Below are 17,405 nucleotides of genomic sequence, written 5' to 3' on the forward strand. Positions count from 1 at the left end.
ACACATTTTTACAGCACGAGGACTTTAATCAGGAATCTAAAGCACAGGGAAAAGATAATAATAGGTAACCTTCAATAATTTTTCTCCAAAAGGATCGAGATCTACAGGTTTAACATGTTGTTTCCCAGACTTAGACATGCCACTAGAACTTGATTCTTCATTTTTCTCCTCTGCCTCCTAAAATAATACACAGCATCAGAATGAAATCATCAAAGAGAGTGTTAGCCAAGAATCACCAAAACAAGCTGATATACTTTCTTAGCTCGTTCCGCCTTCCTCTGCTTCTTCATTTTCTTTTTCTGAGAAGGAGTCTTTGATGTGTCATCCTCTTCTTCATACAGTGAGTTCAAAGGAGAATCAAACAACTTTAGATAGCATCTGCACTTCAAAATCCAATAATTATCACAATGCAGAAAGAAAAGGTTCAAAATTGAAGTAATCACCAGTTTCAAGCCAAGAGTTTCAGAGAAAGAAACACCAGCGTAGAAATGGGACAATGGATCAATCACAAAAACTATTACTTAATTGTTGCATGGCCTGTCACTATATCATCCCATTCCATTTCACCATCAAATCAATAAGATCAATATAAAAAGCTATAATCAACAAATAAATTCTGGTACAGTAACATGCAATTCTCCATCCTTAACCCAACAGAAATCCCAGGCGCCGCCTTCCTATCATTTAAAAAGCCACAATCTCAAATTTCAATATGCCCGCAAGGAACATTTAATCCTTTCAGTAATAACATCACGAGAATATGAACTTACAAAAGATATAACGAAAGCAAATTGAGACTACCAAGCAAAATTTTTATCCTGTTTGGCATATACCACAAGGTCTCGACATAATAAGAATCCCCTAAGTACAACATAAAACACCATCCTAACTATGAAACAAGTATATAACCTTATAAAAATCAGAAACTATAATCTAGAATACTTGTTAAATTAAATTTGACTTGAGCATCATTTGAACACAAATTTTTTAAGCAGATCCAAATATTTGCATCTTCTTTTAATAGTTAATAATTTGTGGGAGAGCATTTGAACTGTAGGGCAAGAGGAGTTATTGCAACTAAGGTATGTGTAAAGCCAAAAAAAAAAAAAAAATTGCTTTATAATATAACATAATTGGCTTATTAATAGCATTTGTTTCTGTATGGTAAGGATAGACATGTATCCACAGTTGAAAATTCGTTAATGGTACATTTTCCTATATATTATGTATGTGGTCCATCAGGTATATAAAACAAAGAGACGGGGCACAAGGATTGTCTTACATAGCATTCTGATACATAATACTAATTTAATCACATACATATCAATTAGATCAACAAATGAATCAACAACAGCCTCTTATTTGAACTCTAAAATTTTCTTTTGTATTCCTATACAAATGAAATTGAAAAACAGATTGATTAACATTATTTGAAAAAATCATAAAGTTCATAACGAACTTAAAATCATTGTGCATATCAAAATGACTAGTATTATTATTACTGATTATTAAAATTCACATTCAAAAAGAAGAGAGAAAATTTTGTTCTATGATAAAAAATTCATTCATGGATCTCAGTTGATTTTCAAGGGGAGAAAAAAGAAAACAAGGAGTCCATTGAATTTCAACTAATTAGTTTCACCAATAAGATACAAGGATTTACCTCAAATTAGGAATTGCACAAAATAGATTATTTACCTCAAAAAGGTCTATGTAAAATTATAGGAAAACATCAATGGCTACTATCTTATTTATCAAAGAAAAATAAAATACATTATAAAGAATTAATTTGGAGTTGGATATTCAGGAATAAAAAAATCGTTAATTTGAAAATTTTGAATTAGTCAATTTATTAGATATTTCATTTTGATATACTTTTAATTTTCAATAATCCATGTAAGAGTGAATTAAGGAAAAACTTATGAATCTATCAGTTACAAAAAAAGGCCTTAGGATAGTCAATATGATAGCCATTTAGCCGAATGGAGTTTTGTATAGAATATCAATAATAATAATAATAATAATAATAATAATAATAATTCCATTGCTACCATTATTATGATATTACATATTCCAATGCAATTGAATACTAGAAAAATAAAATGAATTCCTAATTTTATCTATTCATTTAGATAAAGAGAAAATAATCATAAAATATATATAGGGAGAGAGTTGATTTTTCTAGAACTTAACTTTTTCATAGATTCCATTGTTCAAAAAATGATTTGTAGAGAGATGTTTCACCAACTTTATAGTTTTTTATTTTTTAGTAGAATATTTAGAATATGATTGAAGTGTGCACAAAAAAGAGGCCTGTATTTATTAAACATGCGTAGATATAGCATTTCTATTTATATTCTTTCCTTTTTTTTTATTCCATTATAGCACTCTAGTGGAGAAAACACACAATGTGCTCTATGAAAAATTCTATTTTTCTTTAATTTTAATCTATTCAGTGAAAAATTGAAACATGATAATTTTTTGCTAATTCCCTATGGACATCATATCTAGATAGATGAAATACATTATTAGATAACTATAGCTGTGTAATAACTTTTGTTCTAGGGTTTACATAGAATCATAATTGTTGTTATATTATTATATTATAATATAAATCAAATTAAGAAAATTTTTTTTATTGAAAAAAAGAACAATACTAATTTTTTACTTGAGATACTATAACTAATTGAAGGTATGGTTCCAATCTATAACTAAAAAGGGGATACTCTCATTTTTTTTGTTTCTAACCTTTGGTGACATGGCCAACCAGTAAGGCGAGGGACTGCAAATCCCTTATTCCCCGGTTCAAATCAGGTTGTTGCTTGATCAACAAAAAACTTGGAACCCTATATTCTGTTTTGCTCATATAACTCGAAAAATTTTCTCTAGCAAAAACAAATGTAAGAAAAGGACTCTTGATACTTTCTTGATTATAAACTTAGCGAGGTTTTGTCTTGAAAAATGTTGTAAATCCGTACATCCAAGATTCAAGGGAAAACTAGAATAGTGGAAGGGAATCAGAAATCTTCATATGATAGCCCCTCCCCTATTAATGGAGGGGCTGCTAGAAGAGTCTTGAATTAGACTGGATATCATAATGGGAGTGTCTAATTAACAAATGAATGGTTGTACAAGGGTAAGTAATGAACAACAGTTACCTTTAGGAAGTTTTTCATGCTTTGAAAGCAAGGTTCAGACAACACATCATTGCAACATATGATTAATGCAACATATATGCATGCAATAATCCCCCATTCCCCAAAAGACAAAAGGAAAAAGAGGGAGGCAAAGAAAATCTAACCCAAAGTGAAGCATCACATGCATATGTTGATCAACAATAGGTGACAGACGCTAAAAGCACCCAGACAAGTAGACAACAGAGATTACATAGCATTTTTCACGTACAGGCCACAACCAAACAGAATAAGTCTATTGTAAATCATTGAAAAGCTTGCAGATCCTAACAAAAATGTTCACCTGATGGCACCAGCTGCTGCTTTGTGAAAATAAGCATGTGAATGCAACCGATCTTGAAATTTTAGCATTTCAACATATGCACGGAGTGTCATTTTCCACAAACAATTAGAATGGAAATCAAATTGATCTTCAGCAATATCAGCATAGTGCTTCTCCACAGCTAAAAATTTCTTCAGGGCCCGGCCAAAATCACCTTGTCAAAAGTAACTTTCACCAAAAGCAAGTTCATACCTTCAAAAGATGGATAACACGCAGTAGGTGCACCCAAATTGTAATTAGAGACAACAACATGTCGAAGGTAATAAACAAAAACAGACCACATGCACTGCATGTCATGAAGGTTGTTGTGCTGGTCCCCATCTTTTGTGAACAAAATAGCAGTTTTTTCTGCCAAAGCCACCTTCAAGAGTGGAAAAAGTTTGTGAACAGTACAGTAATACTGAAAGAAATTTACAGTGACAAATATTAACTATGATAAAAGATGAAGGGGGGGAGCTTTAGAACCTGATCAACCTGCAACATTCGCTTCACAGATTCACTGTTTATATAGCGGTCTGCGAGATCCATACACCTAGCTTCATCTGCCAATGAAGCTGCAGCTACCAAATCACCAGCATGTTTCAGTATCCGACTCTGTCACCAAAGAGAAGTAAATAATATACACATAGAACCAGCTTCAAGAAAATTCCAAGAACTTCTCCAAAAGATAGTAAAAAGGTTCATCAAGAAACAATAGCCATGTACCAAAAACCCTAAAACCTAAGAAGGAGGTCATATGCCTGCCCAATGCCCATCAAGACTTAAGGTCCACAAAGAAAAACTAGTATGCATTTAAATGAATGTATATCAACTTTGCACAATTTAGTGCAAAACAATATATTCAATCAAGGTCAGTATCATAGAAAGTGATAAGTCTCTTACAAGTGAACAATAACTACAAGGAAATATCTAGAAAGATTTTCAGGTATTGCTATGCCTTGTGAGATGCGAGACAAACCAGGCAAAAAGAATTCAAAATATAAGATTAAAAAATAAAATAAAAGAATTCAGCTAACAAAAATATAAAACCCAGCAGATGAAGCCAATGCAAAAATTTGAAGATTGAAGACGAGAACAAACCTTGACAGAGCATAAATCAATTACAGTTGGTGTGTGCTCTATGGCCTCATTAATTTTTGAAAGAGCAACATCATATTGGCCTTTTCTATCATAATGCTGCATCAATAAATTCAAAGTTACTCAAATGCAAAGAAAGCACCAAACATCTACAGCAAGAAAAGAAGAAAAGGCCATGGCCCGCGGGGTTAGGAAACCTGATGGTTACCCACCTGAGCCAAAAAGAATAAAATCCATAAAAGTGTTGAAGGGGGCTCTTTCTCTGTCCTGCACTCAATATGAAACATAAGCAAGAAATGACGCATTATAATACAAAATGTGTGCTTGTGTATTAGCATACAAACAAAAACATAAAGGAACTTTACATGCAACCATATGGGCAACCATTATGTACTTGTTTAATAGATAACAACACATAAATGACTGAGGACTTCACCAAACAATAAGCAATAAAAGAAAAAAATGCACTCAGACCGCACCCAATATCTAAACATTTAGACACTGTTAAGACTTACTAGAATATCACATAAGGGCTGGAAGTCTATATTACCTCAAAGAGTAGTAAATCTAAACATTTATTTGCTTTTAAGACTTAATAAAATATTACACAAGGGTTTAAAGCATATACTAGCTATAAGGGTATCTGCCGGCGGTCCTAATTGAATGCTCCAACTCAAGAATAAGTTGTTCCAATATGTCTGCCTGTGTAAGTGTCAACAAAGCAGGCAATCGATCCTAATGAAATCAAGCTCCAACCAGTTGCTAAGCAGTTTAGAATAATCAATATTTAGAAACTTAATTCTATTTTTAGAATATGTAAGTAAGAAAACTTACCTTTCCAGGGTGATCATACAAGGGAGAAAGGTCTGAGAATAAAGATGGAACCTCCTGAGACCACCAAGAAAATATATCATTATTTCACCCAACAAACTAAAAACACCAGTCAAACTAACACACAAAAAAAAAAATCTCATTGGATGCATATACCTTTGTTAGAAGAGGCTTAATGTAATTAAATGCTGCTTCACGAAATTTGTCTCCTTGCAGAAAATCAAGAGGTATCCTCTAAAAATTGAGAAAACAAAGTTCTAATATAAGTCCATGTGAAATCTCTAAGGGTGAAGCGTATGAAAGCATAATTTTAACCACCTAGAGTTCTTACAATTGTTACATCAAGACATCAATTAAGTATTTCAGCATAATACCACAACTATCTATTTCTAGATTATTTAAGAATATCACAAGCCATTGAATGGATTGTGTCTGTTGTAGAAGCACATCACTAGATTTTTGTCACATAATTTCTTATCAAGCCATCAAGAAAAATAAGATCCCTACAAGAGTATTTGTAAAAATAGCCACCCCTCCTCTCTCTAGAAAAGGGGAGAAAGCTTGACAGCTCTGCAGAAAAGTAAGGTTTTCGTTGGATTTGCATCATGTGATTCCATAAATAAGAGAGAGAGAGAGAGAGAGAGAGAGAGAGAAGAAATCCAGAGTAAATATAATGAACAGAATATCCCAAGGTACCATTTGGAGCTCATAAAAAAAATAATAAAAAGAACAGATACAAAACAGAAAATGAAATTAATATGACTTAACAGTTAAGACATAATAAAACAGTTTAGACTAGCACATTCCACCACTAGGGAGTTTTTGCAATAAACAGAATGTATCGATAACATCCATCATAAATTCCTAATGAAAACAGAAGCACAACATAAATCCATCACCTTAACTGCACAAGACCAAGTATACTATTGTGAAAGTGATTTGTATAATGCATCCAATCAATCAACTTCATCAGAGGAATACTTGGCATTTTCAGAATACAGGCCAAAGCATTTCTGCAAGCCTTCATAATATCTGAAAAATATACATACACAAATATAAAAATTGTAAGTTGGTTAGCTCCCGGTTTATCAGACCTAATAGCAATAAATTGCACTGATATATAGGCATATACTGAGTGAAGAGACATAATTTAACAGTTCTGTAAAAGAATTTTCCTCATTTCCCAACCTGAGAAAGCACCCAAGAGACTGTTGACACATATAGTAGTATAGAATTACAGTTCTGCTCATAGTTGCTTTGCTACTTTTTAATTATATTTATATATGAGGTGGTGCATAATGCTTCTTTTTACTAAAAGAGCTAAGCAAAGGGCTTGACAGGACAGAGAGATATAAAACAATCCCAAGAATGAAAAAAATAAAAATAACCTCATTTTATGTAAAGATACCATGATGTAAATGTAACATGCACAAGTATAAGCAAAAGCTTAAAGAAACAAAATTTAAAACTAAAAAACGATTGAATTTGTGACATAAGGGATACACACTGATTAGTTTCAAGCTTAAAGCACCAACGAAAATAGAACATAAAAAATAATGACTATTTCTACCATTCTTTTAACCCTTCATAAAGTTCTAACAAAGGTAAAGGAATTTGGGTGTTACTACAAGAAGAATTGAAAAACCTATTAGCCCAAAAAAAATATATTTAAACACACAAACTATTCAGAATATTAATTATTCTTCATTTCCTACAATAATAATACACCACGGCATTGAGAAAAAGAAGTCAATTATAACTTCAAGAAGTGCTATATAAAAGGAAAGAGTTGACTAATATTCTTTGCTATGAAAGATTTATTAATGAGCTTAACTAGGTGTTTCAAAAGAGTACCAAATGCATAAGACTCACCTGTAATTGTCAGGGTTCATGGTAAGTAAGGCCTTGTAAATATTGGCACCTTCTTCTAGGCATCCAAGTTTCACCAGGAGAGAAACCTCTTGTTCTTTATAAGTCGATTTATCAACCTAGAATAATAGAATTGGTTAGAATTTTAATGTCCAAAAATTCAAAACTTACAAGATTTTTAATGTTAAAAGTATTCAGGCATTATACATTTGACACTTACTATTTTTGGCTCTTTCTTATACAATTCCTCAAGTGCTCTCTCAAGAAACCCAGATTCCTCTAGCAAAGAGATCTGGAGAAAAATACCATACCCTCATAAACATCAGAAAAGCAGCAGGGGGCACCACTAGTCTAGATGTACAGCATCCATTATGCATAATGAATGTAATTATGCATATTTCTATGCCAATATATTATTAAAGAAATAAATGCTACTGCAAGGGCTAAGGCTTGTAGGTACTTGTCCAATTGGCTAAGCTGTTTTCGAATCATGTTAATGGTGTTAAACCAAAAAAGAGTAGTCAAAAAGAAAGATACACTAATTTATTAAGATGTCAGAAACAAAAATTCCGAAATGGTTCCACAGAACATATAATTGGAGATTAGCAATTATTAAGATTCAGAGCTGCTAAGTACAAACACCACAGATATGATTACTTGTAGAAGGCCCAACAATTAGTGAACAAGCCATATTTCTCTCTAACATGAATACATCAAGAATTAAATATCTTATAGATGCCAAATACCACTATAGGCCACTAGTTAGTCCTCCATCTCAGATTAAAGTAAACTTGGAGATGATTTAATTTAACTTATCAGCCATACACACAGAATCATGAAAAGCCATACTTCACAAGTAGAAAGAATGGGTGTAACATGTACATGAAAGTAGACGAGATTTTGGCAATAAAATAAGCAGAAGGAAAAAAGAAGTTAAGAAGAAATGGGTAGGTTTTCTAATTGCATGTGAAAAAAATTAGAATTAATTCAAAAATGGGACCACATTTATAAAGAAGGTAAAGGCATTAAAAATCTTTAATTTTCGTATATTTAATTACTTTATTTGGTTTATGGATAATTTCACTAACTGTGTTGGCATCTCGTTAACAAGTGACACCAAATCAGTCACTCCCATTATACGTTAGTATAAATTCTAAAATTTTGAATGTCTGTATAATGAAGTCAACTCATGTGAAATTACAGCCACATCCCACATACATATGCATGCAAAAAAAAAGAGTTGAAGTACATAACCAATACCTAATATAAAAGCATTTCACCATGCTCACAACGTTCATTATCTGGTGGATAATCATCTTCTAATGTCCCTTCAAATGCTTCCAAAATTTCAACTGCTTTTGCACCACTAATATCAACCAAAAAAAGGAATACAACATAAATACCTAAAGGATGAATGAATTAATAAGACTTCATTCACTTAGAACTACTTGGCTAAGACAGGGACAGAAAAGGAAAAACCCTCATAACTGTTGTGCCAACAACTTCAATTCATTCATATATAAAGCCAAATGAAAATATGGCATCATCGTTGTCTCCATATAAACCTATAGCAAAAACAACAGAACTCTGCAGTTAACTAGGCATTGTTTGTAAAAGGCTAATTGGCAACCAAATTTCATAAATGCAAGTGCAACCAGCTTAGAATAGTAGGGTACCTATCTATCGACCCACCTATCTGTACATATTAGTAACATCTTTAACACATTCTACACCCACCATATATTGTCATAAAAGAAGTTTGATATCTTATTGGATGTTTAGTTGAAGTCATACAAACAATATGACCACGTGTTAAAAATCAACAGTAATTTCATCCATGTTAGCACCCATTTGATCATATAATTAGAAACATTAAGTCAGGATTAAGCATTTAATTTAAAGAAAGGCTTTCATTATATCAACAAATATTTCAACTTTCAATACCAAAAGGCCCTTCGATTTGGACCTTCAAGTATACATAACAATAACAACACTCTAAAACATGTTTCACAAAATAAAAGTCAACAGAAATTGGTGAAAGTTAACATAAGAATTGGAACAAATTTTTGTAAGAAAAAATAAAGGACAAGTACTTTGAGTTTAAATGGTGGGCTACAGCAAAGCCAATCCAGTTCATGCAATGATTTGGTTTCAAATGCAAAAGTTGTTGTCTTGTATCTACAAATCCTGTCAAATCTCGCATTTGTGCCTGCAATGCAAAAGATAAAACATAAATGTAATAATTTCTGAAATAACCTGAAACATGACAATAAGAAAATACAAAACCATGATCAAATCCAAAAAATTTCTCTCAAACTTCATATCTTAGTAGAAAGACAAATGCTCATCATCTTCATACTTTTTCCTATAACTTTTCAAGGCATATAAACCATAAATAAAAGGGGGGGGGGGGGGCACAAATAAGTTAATGCCAACAAATGACTTAATCATCTGAAATCATGAGTTAAGAATCCATAATATGGCAAGCGCTAAAGCATCAAGGGAGAATAATAGAAATGAAAATCATCAATTTCAGTATCAAAGACGCCGACTTTTGTTACTATTCTGGAGCAGTAAGGCACATGTCCAGATGAAGTTAAGAGAAGAACCGAACCAGATCTGATCCAGAAAGTATAAACACTTTCCAATTGCAAAGGTCATTCATGTTAAAACCTTCAACCATTAAGGAACTAGTAGAATGAGAGAGAAAAAAGTTCTGTGGCAGTAGACCAGAAAGTATCAATTCAAGGTGGTTGATTCTTACAGGATAATGAGAATGAAAGGATCAAATCATACTGGTTGCTTCTGATTATATTACTTGTCATTCTACAAACACTTTCAACCATTAAGGAACTAGTAGAATGAGAGAGAAAAAGGATCTGTGGCGGTAGACCAGAAACTATCAATTCAAGGTGGTTCCTTGTTACAGTATAATGAGAACAAAATGATCAAATCAGACTGGTTGCTTCTGATTATATTACTTATGTTTTATTTTTGCGTATGCCTCAAAACAAAACCTTCAATTAAGATACTAAATCTGAACCATCTCTCATATTAATCTGCTGCCAGAATATCAGATGATGTCTGTTATATCCTTTTCCTTCCCCTAAAGCCATAAATTGTTTCTACCAAAACTATGATCTAAATTTTCAAAGTTATAAAACCAGCTGACTCATCTACTTTCTAAGTGTTTAAGAAGATATTTTTTTCATGGTCTCATACAGCCTCTCCCTTTTAGTTGAGTTATCTCCATATTCCATTCCTCTGTTTTAAGCCATATATCTTCGTCTCTTTTGTTACTATCTTAATATAATTATGCCTTTTCTATCCATCTACTAGTAGATTCCGTCAAGCAACTAAACAGCTTCAAATTTCATAAATTTTATTTTCACTTCACTACTAACTATGTAGCTGATCTTGGTGTTTTCATCCAGTTATATTAAGTTACCACAATGAACCTGCCCTTACCAACTACCACGAAACTTATAGTTGCACAAAAGTTGGCACCAAACTATTTTAGTTGCAATATTGACTTGCCTATAAGTACCCTAATACTTAAGATTCTTAAATTCTACAATGGAATCTGAAAAATCTTTTAGGCAAACCACAAAGCTTACAAGAAATCTTATACAGAGAAAATCCTTTAAATGTTCGAAAAATACCATGACAAGTAAGTGTTCTTACTTAACATTAAGCATACAACAGATAAACATCTTAGATTTAACACTGAGTCTAGATGTACAAATCATAGAGAAGGAAGGTAAATAAGGTATACCTGCAAGAGTGACAAGTCCCGTAGTATTTCAATGTTGTCTGGATCTATTCTCAAAGCGTTGCAATAGCATTCGATAGCCTCCCTGTATTCTCTATCTGACCGATAGAGACCATAAACGTGCCAGCAAATATGACTTTTTACATCATTCTACATTAAGACACAAACATGAAAACAATGTTGGAAAAAGTGACACTGCTTTGACATTATAGCAACCAAAAGAAAATAAATAAGATAACCTTTACACCTAGCCGAACAAGCTCATAAGCTTCAGTTTTCCGATCCATGCAATTTAAGGTTAACCCCTTCATTGACAATGTTTCTGACAATAATGAATAAAAGCCCATATGACAACATACAAACACAACAAACAAACAGTTACCAGATAGCATAAAATATTACTTGGAAACTGCATATTTAAAAGGATGGATATATTAAACAAAACGCTACTACACTCTACCAATACTGCACACTAATGAATATTCACAAAACCCAACCAAGATGAAGAAGGTATTCAAATATTGCAGATTTCAAACTGTATAGGTTAAAAATGCAGTTATATACCCGAAATTAATGCAATATATTCAGTTGATAGAGAATATCTCCACATTGATACTGCTAGAATGTTCCACTTATCTCTAGAACCATCATAAATCATGGACTAGTCACGATACAGCTAGTGCTTTCAAAAATGCAAATGACATCAATCATAAGATATGAGAAAGGAACATACAGTCTACAGAAACAATCACGTCAACTTAGAGGCATTCTTGTAAGGATTATCGAAACCAATAACCTTGATAACAACATAAACTATCTAGTGACAGCCCCTTTTTCCTCTAAAGTGTAAAGTTCTTTTTGTTTCAGAGTTCTTGCATCTTTATACAGGTACACTTACAAGAACCATGCAAACATAAACACTAAGCAATAAGTGCCTCTCAGCCAAAAACAAATAAATAAATAAGTGCTTAAAATTAAACGACCTCCATGGTCAGGAAACTTTTTCAGTATTGCATCTGCAGCCTTCAGTCCTTTCTTGTACTGTTTAGTTTCATATGATTTCTGCAATGATAAAATATACAAGAGCTTTAGCAATAGCACATGGACCTCCAAAGCAATAAAAATTCAGTTATGAGAATTAGCTAGCGTATAATAACAGATAAAAATTAATTACATAAAAATCAGGCAAAAAAACAGTGTCAAGAGTCCATTACTATAGAAGTTAAAATAGAGTAAGAATTCACCAGTCAAAACTCTAGTTTTCACTATAAATTAGGAGAAATAAGAGGGAAGGGGGGAAAACTCTCAATAGCGAGTGGAAAACATCCAAATGTTGCTATTCTATATCTAATACGAACAAGTTCTTAAAATATATAAATATTCAAGTTTAACCTGCAAAGCCTACAATTACATTAAAAATTGTCCCAGTCAATCTATCAAATTCTTAAATAGATTGTTTCACAAAGTTTGTTATTGTCTTGAATGCTTATGTGCATCAAAGCCAAAATGCCACAATTGTTTCCCATTAGGAACCAACAAAATTCCTATTTTAAAAAGTTGGCAACATGCAAGAGAAATTACTAAAGTAGGAAGAGTCACCAAACCCTTTTATTTTCATTTCTCTAATTTTCTCCGTGATGATAGAAATGAATTATCAGCAAAAGGAAAGCACAACGAGCATCCTTACTTTAAAAAAAAAAAAAGGTCAAAGCAAAATTCAATTTTTTAAAGTTGCTTTTCAACAAAATCGAATTCATTGACCTAAATTAAGCAAAGCAATAAACTTAATTAAGCTTCAATCGCTAAACAGAACAAAGAAAATGAACTTAATTTATACGAAAAATTGCCCAAAAGCAAAAACCTAATTGACAAACCAGCTTATCTAGTCCAAATTTCCATTTATAATTGATATCCACCGATTTTCTCAGCAAGCAAACAGACCAGAATCCAGCTAGGGTTTTGCAAGCAAAGAACAAACAGAAAAAAGAAGTGCGATCGAATAAACAAAAAATAAGAAAGCAAAATACAAGTATAAATACCAACTAGAAATACGTAGATACGAACTGAAAAATGAGAGAGAAAAGAGAATCGAAGCCTTACGACAATGAGTTTGAAGAGGTTAGCTTCCTTCGGAGGCAACGAAGCTCCCATTGTTGAAGAAAATTAGAAAATTTTAGAAGAAAAACAAGAATCGTAAGAGAAAAAATATGAGAAGATTGAGACATGATGAAGTGAGAGTCAGGGGCTTGCAAGAGAGAGAATAGAGTGGTGGCGTTATCTGCTGCTTCAACCCTACGGTCAACAAGAAGCTTGAACAAAAGTAAAATTAAAAGGAATAAATAAGTAACTTTTTGATTAATATATATGGGCCGTTGGTTCATTTGTTTGACGGAAAATTTACTAAAAGGTGATCTCACAAATTTTTATTAATTGATATCATAATTTAACATATAAAATTAATAAAAATATAATTTATTTTTATCACTTTAATGTTTAATAGGTGTTAATTTAAAATTTAAATGATTATTATATGTTATATATACATTTAATCAAAATATATGTACATTTAAATATTGAGATGTAATTTTAATTTTTTATTAATTTTACTTATAAATATTTTTATTAATTATTTTATTATAAAATCAAATAATAAATATTTTTATGAAGTACTTAATTTTATAATTCTCTCCTTGTCTTTTTTCGTAGGCCCAATCATTTTCTAATTATCTATGCTAGTATCAAATATCAATTAAAAAGATTACTTTGGCTTGTTTTTGAATTCGACATATTAAAAGACAACCTTAATCACTAATAAAATATGTTTGATGTTTTGATATCATGCAAGCAAGCTGTTTCAGAGTACAAACTAATCGGAAACAATTGGAGAAAACTTTCACTTCAAATAATAGCTAAACAAAAATAGAGTGAATACCAAAATTTACCATTTTAAATAATCATATTATCTTTGCATCACATGTTACATCAAAGATCACAAAAATATTTTAATTCTTATGATGATTCAAGAGGAAGAAATAGAACTTGTTTTTCTGCGGTTTGAAACTAGTAGGGAAGCTTGCTTTATAAATTGTGTTACGAATTTTATGAATGACAACAGATAGAATATATGTTAATTTTAAGTATCCAAATTTTTTTATTTATTAAAATATTTGAATTCAATAAATACTCAAATAATTTTTAATTTTATTATGTAAATCTAACTCACATAATATATATATAAAAAAACCCATTATTGTTCAAACTCATTAAATATTCGTTTATTAAGTTAAATTTTAAATTCAAATTTAAAATTGACTTTAAAAAATATTATTAAAAGAAATTAAATTAATAAATGAAAGTAATCCATATAAAATAAATAAAAGCTAAAATTATAAATTAGAACACTTAATGAATTAATTTAATTATTACCTTCATAATAAATCATTTTTAAATAAATCTATAATATTAAATATTATTATTTATAATCAAGTTCGGATAATTAGTACCTTTAAAATACTATCCAAACTTTATGACAACTTACAATGAATTATAATATTTTACTATTGGAATACCATCCAAACCATACTACCCAAGCCGAACTTTAAGATGCTCTAATCTTACCATCCAAATCCATGCTACCTAAACCGGCTTAGAGGATGCCCTAATCCAACCTGTTGTTACCCCTAATAATTTGATAACAAGATCAAAGTAAGAGATGGGGCAAGTATGTTCATTATAAAGATGATTTTTTCTACTATCATATATGATGAAAGAAGAAATTTTCATCGTCAAGTACGGTAGAGCCACCAAATATTCCAACTTTAGTTTGGAAAATTCTGATTTACAACATGGTGAAGAGCAAATGGAGTACTCAAGAACAATACCGATCAAAACAATTTTATGGTAAAGAAAGAGCAAAATATAAACACTGGAGGGAAAAAAGAACGAGAGGTAGCCTGAAGAAACAATCTCTTAATAGCCATACACACAGAATCATGAAAAACTATACTTCACAAATAGAAAGAATGGGTGTAACATGTACATGAAAGTAGACGAGATTTTGGCAATAAAATAAGCAGAAGGAAAAAAGAAGTTAAGAAGAAATGGGTAAGTTTTCTAATTTATATTTTTTTCTTGTTTTTCTCTTTTTTTCACAAATTTCTTTTTATTTCTTGTTTCCATTTTTTTTTCACTTCCTTGTTTTTTTTTTTTTTATTTTGTATTAACTTTTTCCTTTGTTAAGTTTTTTTATTACTTCTTATATATATATATATTTGCTTGTATTTTCTAAACTAATTTTTTTTTCTATTTTGTCATCCCTTTTCATTTTTGAAAATTTTTTTATTTTGATTTTATTTTATATATTTAGTATTTTCATTTTTTTTATTTTTTACTTTTTCTTATATCTTTTTTCTCATTTCATTTTGTTTTTATTATATTTTGTATTAACTTTTCTTTGGTTTTTTATATCTTTTTGTCTATATTTGTTTTTTTCGTTGTTTTTTTTTTGTATTTTCTAAACTAAAAGTTTTTTCTATTTTGACATTCTTATTTATTTTTGAAATTTTTAATCATTTTTGTCTTTTTTTATTATTTTGTTGAGTTGTTAATTTTTTGTTTTCTTTTTTTTTTTGTTTATTTCTAATTACTTTTCTTATTTTTATTGATTTTTTGTTAGTATTTTATTTTATTTTTCCTTTTTTATTTATATTTTAAAAAATTTTTATAAAGTTTTAAATTTTTTTATTTTTTTATTTACTCATTTCTTGTCCTATTTTATTATTTTTCAATAACTTTTTTTCCTACAAATTTTTCTTTTTTTTTTACTTATTTTTTCTTATGCTTTCATTTTTTTGTTTTAATTTTTATTCTTCTCTTGTTTTTCTTATTTTTTTCTCAAATTTTTTTATTTCTTATTTGCGGTTTTAAATTCTCATACTTTTTTTTTGCATTTTCTTCTTTGGTTTTCATTTTTATTTTATATTAACTTTTCTCTTTTTTTAATTTTTTTGTCTTTGATTGTTTATACTGCTTTCTCATTATTTTTTTTCATTTTTTGTATTTTTTATACTAATTTTTTTTTTAATTTTGTCATTCCTTTTCATTTTTGAAATTGTTATTCATTTTTTATTTTTTATTTTTGAGTCGTTATTTTTTCATTTCTTACTTTTTTTATTTTTATTATATTTTTGTATATTTTTAATTTTTTTCTTTTCTTATTGGTATTGATTTTTTTTGTACTTTATTTATCTTTTTTTCTTTTGCTTTAATATTTTTTCTTATTTTTATTTCTTTTTATTTATATTTTCATAAATTTTTATAGGTTTTTGGATTTTTTATTTTTTCATCTTTTTATCTTTTCTTTTGCTTTTTTTTTTATTTTATCATTTGTTGGCTATTTTTTATTGCATTTTTGTAATTTTTCATTAACTTTTTTTTCCTTTTAAATTTTTCTTCCTTTTTTTTACTTATTTTTTCATGTACTTTCATTTTTTTTGTTTTCACCTTTTACTTTGTTTTAAAATTTTCTATATACTTTTTTTTCTTTTTGTTTTATTTCATATTTGTCTTTTCTTTTTTGTCTTTTTTTTCACAAATTTCTTTTTATTTCTTGTTTCCATTTTTTTTTACACTTCTTTTTTTTGTTTTTATTTTTATTTTGTATTAACTTTTTTCCTTTGTTAAGTTTTCTTATTACTTCTTATATATATATATATATATTGCTTGTATTTTCTAAACTAAATTTTTTTCTATTTTGTCATCCCATTTCATTTTTGAAATTTTTATTTGTTTTTTTATTTTGTTTTTATTTTATATATTTAGTATTTTCATTTTTTTATTTTTTTACTTTTTCTTATATCTTTTTTCACACTTCATTTTGTTTTTAGTATATTTTGTATTAACTTTTCTTTGATTTTTTATATTTGTTTTTTTTTGTTTTTCTTTGTATTTTCTAAACTAAAAGTTTTTTTTTCTATTTTGACATTTCTATTTATTTTTGAAATTTTTATTCATTTTCTCTTTTTTTATTATTTTGTTGATTTGTTAATTTTTTATTTTCTTTTTCTTTTTTTTTGTTATTTCTAATTGCTTTTCTTATTTTTATTGCCTTTTCGTTAGTATTTTATTTTATTTTTTCCTTTTTTATTTATATTTTAAAAAATTTTTATAAAGTTTTGAATTTTTTTATTTTTTATTTTTGAATCTTTTTTCTTTTTTTTGGTTTTTTTTATTTTTTTATTTTCTCATTTCTTGTTCTATTTTATTATTTTTCAATAACTTTTTTTCCTATAAATTTTTCTTTCTTTTTACTTATTTTTTCATATGCTTTCATTTTTTTTTT

General features: G+C 29.3%; 1 pseudogene across 1 annotated transcript in view; it reads right to left on the reverse strand.

Moving 5' to 3' along the window:
* The window catches only part of LOC149513446 (N-terminal acetyltransferase A complex auxiliary subunit NAA15-like), a 35,376-nt pseudogene extending 21,994 nt beyond the window's left edge, over positions 1-13,382 (reverse strand). Inside the window, exons 1-19 of the transcript XR_016330397.1 lie at positions 13,166-13,382; positions 12,049-12,127; positions 11,305-11,387; positions 11,069-11,215; positions 9,387-9,502; positions 8,554-8,659; positions 7,514-7,585; positions 7,297-7,412; positions 6,324-6,456; positions 5,581-5,658; positions 5,428-5,481; positions 5,222-5,328; positions 4,806-4,860; positions 4,597-4,692; positions 3,982-4,110; positions 3,795-3,877; positions 3,478-3,708; positions 255-378; positions 70-177 (exon numbers count right to left, since the gene is read on the reverse strand). The product of XR_016330397.1 is annotated as an N-terminal acetyltransferase A complex auxiliary subunit NAA15-like (transcript). The remainder of the gene's footprint in view (positions 1-69; positions 178-254; positions 379-3,477; positions 3,709-3,794; positions 3,878-3,981; positions 4,111-4,596; positions 4,693-4,805; positions 4,861-5,221; positions 5,329-5,427; positions 5,482-5,580; positions 5,659-6,323; positions 6,457-7,296; positions 7,413-7,513; positions 7,586-8,553; positions 8,660-9,386; positions 9,503-11,068; positions 11,216-11,304; positions 11,388-12,048; positions 12,128-13,165) is intronic.
* Between the last annotated feature and the right edge of the window lie 4,023 nt (positions 13,383-17,405).

This window comes from Durio zibethinus, chromosome 19, assembly GCF_047325235.1.
Source record: "Durio zibethinus cultivar Kanyao isolate XHJ-2024 chromosome 19, ASM4732523v1, whole genome shotgun sequence".
Classification (NCBI taxonomy): Eukaryota; Viridiplantae; Streptophyta; class Magnoliopsida; order Malvales; family Malvaceae; genus Durio; species Durio zibethinus.